This window comes from Oncorhynchus masou, chromosome 7, assembly GCF_036934945.1.
Source record: "Oncorhynchus masou masou isolate Uvic2021 chromosome 7, UVic_Omas_1.1, whole genome shotgun sequence".
NCBI lineage: Eukaryota > Metazoa > Chordata > Actinopteri > Salmoniformes > Salmonidae > Oncorhynchus > Oncorhynchus masou.
In genome coordinates, this window is record NC_088218.1 from 4,546,153 (window position 1) to 4,552,152 (window position 6,000).

Below are 6,000 nucleotides of genomic sequence, written 5' to 3' on the forward strand. Positions count from 1 at the left end.
TCTATACTAGGACCTGGGTAATAACATCTGTTGTCTATACTAGGACCTGGGTAATAACATGTTGTCTATACTAGGACCTGGGTAATAACATCTGTTGTCTATACTAGGACCTGGGTAATAACATGTTGTCTAGACTAGGACCTGGGTAATAACATGTTGTCTATACTAGGACCTGGGTAATAACATGTTGTCTATACTAGGACCTGGGTAATACCATCTGTTGTCTATAATAGGACCTGGGTAATAACATCTGTTGTCTATACTGGGACCTGGGTAATAACATGTTGTCTATACTAGGACCTGGGTAATAACATGTTGTCTATACTAGGACCTGGGTAATACCATCTGTTGTCTATAATAGGACCTGGGTAATAACATCTGTTGTCTATACTGGGACCTGGGTAATAACATGTTGTCTAGACTAGGACCTGGGTAATACCTGTTGTCTATACTAGGACCTGGGTAATAACATGCTGTCTATACTGGGAACTGGGTAATAACATGTTGTCTATACTAGGACCTGGGTAATAACATGTTGTCTATACTAGGACCTGGGTAATACCATCTGCTGTCTAGACTAGGACCTGGGTAATAACATGTTGTCTATACTAGGACCTGGGTAATAACATGTTGTCTAGACTAGGACCTGGGTAATAACATGTTGTCTATACTAGGACCTGGGTAATACTATCTGTTGTCTATACTGGGACCTGGGTAATAACATGTTGTCTATACTGGGACCTGGGTAATAACATGTTGTCTAGACTAGGACCTGGGTAATAACATGTTGTCTATACTGGGACCTGGGTAATAACATGTTGTCTATACTAGGACCTGGGTAATAACATGTTGTCTATTCTAGGACCTGGGTAATACCATCTGTTGTCTATACTAGGACCTGGGTAATAACATGTTGTCTATACTAGGACCTGGGTAATAACATGTTGTCTAGACTAGGACCTGGGTAATAACATGTTGTCTATACTAGGACCTGGGTAATATCATATGTTGTCTATACTAGGACCTGGGTAATAACATGTTGTCTATACTAGGACCTGGGTAATAACATGTTGTCTATACTAGGACCTGGGTAATAACATGTTGTCTATACTAGGACCTGGGTAATACCATCTGTTGTCTATACTAGGAACTGGGTAATAACATTTGTAATCTCAGTATCTTCTCTCTCTCTCTCCTTCCATGTACAGGTTCCGTTTCAGCGGGCGTATCCTGGGCCTGGCTCTCATCCACCAATACCTACTGGATGCCTTCTTCACTCGACCCTTCTATAAGGGCCTGCTGCGCATGTACGTATCCACCACCTGGACTGTCTAATTCTAGCAATACACCAGGGTATTCAACTCTTACCCTACGAGGTCCAGCGCCTGCTAGTTTTCTGTTCTACATGATCGTTAATTCCACACACCTGGTGTCCCAGGTCTAAATCATTCCCTGATTACAGGGGAACAATGAAAACAGCTGTGGAACAGGCTTTGAGGTCCAGTGTTGAATATAGGGCTTTATACTATATAACTAGAGAGTCTTTGTCAGATATTTTAAGACTGTACCAGACATGTGGTTATGTAGATTAGTAGAGTTAACTGACCTCCTGCCTAAATCCATTCTACACTACTTTACTCTATTCTACTCTACTCTATTCTACTCAACTCTACTCTATTCTGCTCTACTCTACTATACTCTATTCTGCTCTGCTCTACTCTATTCTACTATATTATACTCTACTCTATTCTGCTCTACTCTATTATACTATATTCTATTCTACACTATTTTACTCTACTCTATTATACTATATTCTACTCTATTATACTATATTCTACTCTATTCTACTCCATTGTATTTTACTATATTCTATTCTACTCTATTCTACTCTACACTATTTTACTCTACTCTATTATACTATATTCTACTGTACTCTATTCTCTCCACTCTATTCTAATATATTGATTCTACTCTATTCTACTCTACATTATTTTACTCTACTCTATTCTACTATATTCTACTCTATTCTACTATATTCTATCTATTCTACTCCATTCTATTCTACTATATTCTACTCTACTCTATTTTACTCTACTCTTTCTATTCTACTCTGCTCTATTCTCTACTCTACTCTGCTCTATTATTCTATATCTACTCTGCTCTACTCTTATTTTACTCTACTCTATTCTCTCCACTCCATTCTAATATATTATATTCTACCCTACTCTGCTCTACTCTATTTTACTCTACTCTATTCCTCTCCACTATATTCTACTCCATTCTACTTTATTCTACTATATTCCACTCTATTCTCTACTCTATTCCACTCTATTCTATTCCATTCTACTCTACTCTATTCTACTCTGCTCTACTATTCTATAGCCCATGTGAGCTGAGTGATCTGGAGTATCTGGATGAGGAGTTCCATCAGAGTCTCCAGTGGATGAAGGACAACGACATCGAGGACATGTTGGACCTCACCTTCACTGTCAATGAGGAGGTGTTCGGACAGGTGTGTGTGTGTGTGTGTGTGTGTGTGTGTGTGTGTGTGTGTGTGTGTGTGTGTGTGTGTGTGTGTGTGTGTGTGTGTGTAAGTTATAGAGCTCATGTGTATGTACTGTGTGTGTAGATCACAGAGAGAGAGCTGAAGCCGGGCGGTGCCAACATCCCAGTGTCAGAGAAGAATAAGAAGGGCCCATTGAGCGCATGGTGAAGTGGCGTATTGAGAGAGGAGTGGTTCAGCAGACAGAGAGTCTGGTCCGGGGCTTCTATGAGGTGCGATCTAGAACAAGGACTCTCTGAATAAAAGATCTCCTCAAACATCTCCTGATACAGATTCTGATGAAAGGTAGACTCAGCAGTATCATCATACACACTGGGGCAACTTCCTGCTCACAGACATCAACAACAACTGAATTCAAATTGGGCAAGATGTAGCTAAAGGCTGTATGTGATAGGATGTGATAGGAAGGCTGTATAATGGGATTGAGTTTGTTTTAGTTGTGTTGTAATAATAATACATGCCATTTAACAGACTGTTGTAACCAGAAGCGACTTACAGTCATGCATATATACAGTTACATATGGGAGGTGCTGGGAATCTAGCAGCATCTGTTGCAAACACCAGCCTCTACCAACTGGGATGCAAAGGACCACAAAGGTTGTGGTCATGGTGTGTAGCCTGGATGCCCTGTGCTGTGTCATGCAGGTGGTGGATTCCAGGCTGGTGTCAGTGTTGATGCCAGGGAGCTGGAGCTGGTGATAGCTGGCACCGCTGAGATAGACCTGGTGGACTGGAGGAGCAACACAGATTACAGAGGAGGTATGAACAGGGGAGAGGAAGGGGGGAGACGGGGGGAGAGACGGGGAGAGACGGGGGTGGAGAGAGGGGAAGACGGGGGGAGAGGAAGAGACGGGGGGAGAGGAAGAGAGGGGGAGGCAAAGGGAAGAATGGAGACAGGGGGAGACCAAGGGAGAGACAGGGGGAGACGGGGAGACAGGCGGGGAGACGGGGAGAGACAGGGGGGAGGGAAGAGAATGGGGGAGACGGGGGAGAATGGGGGGAGACGGGGGGAAAGACAGCGGGGAGAGATAGGGGGAGACGGGGGGGAGGAGACAGCGGGATGAACGGGGGAGATGGGGAGAGGGAGGGAGGAGGACAGGGGGCGGGGCCCAAATGACACCTATTCCCTATAGTGAGAGCTCTTGGGGGACATAGGGAATAGGGGATTTAAGACACAGCGGGGTGTATTGCACCTTTCATAATGTCGGCTGAGTCTGGGTCTCCAGGCAGCAGTAAAAGATAGTCCATTGTTCCATTCAGATAGACAGGTCGAATTAAATGTTTTTGAATGTCTTTCCAAGGGAAGACTGGGAGAGTATACCTAGCTGGCTGGAGACAGCTGAATTAACTAGGCCTACCAGAGAGAAAGGAGTATATACCAGTATACCTAGCTAGGGGAGACAGCTGAGAGTAACTAGGCCTACCAAGGGGCCAGATACTGTATACCAGGATACCCTAGCTAGCTAGCTGACTGGATTTGAACAGCTGAAGACTAGGCCTACCAGAGAGAATGGGGGATATATACCAGTATACCCTAGGGAGACTGGGAGAGACGAGGGGGAGTAACTAGGCCTACCAGAGAGAAGGGGGATACCAGTATACCCTAGAGACAGCTGTCTGGAGACAGGGGGAGAGACAGCAGGGGGAGAGAAAGGCCGGGAGAGACCAGTATACCCTAGCTAGCTGACTGGTTGAACAGGGAGAGACTAGGCCTACCAGGGAGGCCAGTAATGGGGGTATACCCTAGCTAGCTAGACTGGGAGAGACAGGCCTACCAGAGAAGGCCAGTATATGGGGGTATACCCTAGCTAGCTAGCTGTCTGGTTGAACAGCTGAGAGTAACTAGGCCCACCAGAGAAAGGGAGTAGACACCAGTATGGAGAGACAGGTCTGGTTGAACAGGGAAGACAGGGAGAGACAGGGGGATACCAGTATACCTAGCTAATGACTGGTTGAACAGCTGGAGACTAGGCCTACCAGAGAGGGCCAGTAGGACCAGTAGAATGGGGTTGAGACGGCTGGAGAATGGGAGAGAAAGGCCAGTATATACCAGTATACCTAGCTAGCTAAAGCGGGTTGAGACAGGGGAGAGAACTAGGCCTACCAGAGAGAAACAGATTACCAGTATACCCTAGCTAGTGATGGTTAAACAGCTGAAGAACTAGGCCTACCAGGGAGGCCAGACAGGGACCCTAGAGCTAGCTGTCTGGAGACAGGGAGCCCTACCAGATGAAACCCTATATGCCAATATAGTGCTAGCTGTCTGGTTGAACAGCTGAAGTAACTAGGCCTACCAGAAGGGAATAAGTATACCCTGGCTAGCTGGCTGACTGGTTGACACAGCTGAATAACTGGTACCAGCACCTTTCATAATGTAGCTGACTGGTTGAATGGCTGCTGTCTGGGTCTACCAGGCAGCAGTAAAAGATAGTCCTATAGTTCCTGGTTGAACAGATGAGCTAACTAGGTCCAGAATTAAATGTTTTTAAATGTCTTTTGAATTAGGAAGAACTAGGCCTACCAGAAGAAAGTGGCCAGTATAACCAGTATACCCTAGCTAGCTGTCTGGTTGAACAGCTGAAGTAACTAGGCCTACCAGAGAGAAGGCCAGTATATACCAGTATACCCTAGCTAGCTAGCTGACTGGTTGAACAGCTGAAGTAACTAGGCCTACCAGAGAAAGGCCAGTATATACCCAGTATACCCTAGCTAGCTGACTGGTTGAACAGCTGAAGTAACTAGGCCTACCAGAGAAAGGCCAGGCTGCTGAGTGACTCATGTCTGTCTGTCTGTCTGTTTTCCTGCCTCCCTCAGGTTACCATGACAACCACATAGTGATCCGTTGGTTCTGGGCGGCGGTGGAGAGGTTCAACAACGAGCAGAGACTCCAGGCTGCTACAGGTGGGGGTGCACACACACACACACATACACACACAGAAACAAACACACACACGTACAAACACACACATACAAACAAGGACACAAACACATACAAACAAACACACACACACACACACACACATATACAAATAAACACACACACACATACCAACAAGCACACACACTTATACAAACACACACACACACACACACACACACACACACACACACACACACACACACACACACACACACACACACACACACACACACACACACACAAACAAACAAACATACACACAAACAAACACACATTCACACACACATAGACAAACACACACACAGTGAATAACAGCGACCTTCTTCTTTCTGTTCTGTTAGTTTGTGACGGGTACTTCCAGTATTCCCTACGAGGGTTTCGCCTCTCTCCGAGGCAGCAACGGACCCCGCAGGTTCTGTGTGGAGAAATGGGGCAAAGTTACCTCTCTACCCAGGTAAACTACTGTGCTGACTTCACTTGTAAGGCCAAGGGAACTAACTACACTTGTAAGGCTAAG

At 45.4% G+C, this 6,000-nt stretch overlaps 2 pseudogenes; both read left to right on the top strand.

The window, feature by feature from the left end:
* Positions 1–2,802, top strand: part of LOC135542923 (E3 ubiquitin-protein ligase HECW2-like) — a 48,318-nt pseudogene extending 45,516 nt beyond the window's left edge.
* A 3,108-nt stretch (positions 2,803–5,910) lies between these two features.
* Positions 5,911–6,000, top strand: part of LOC135542924 (interleukin-18 receptor 1-like) — an 11,437-nt pseudogene continuing 11,347 nt past the window's right edge.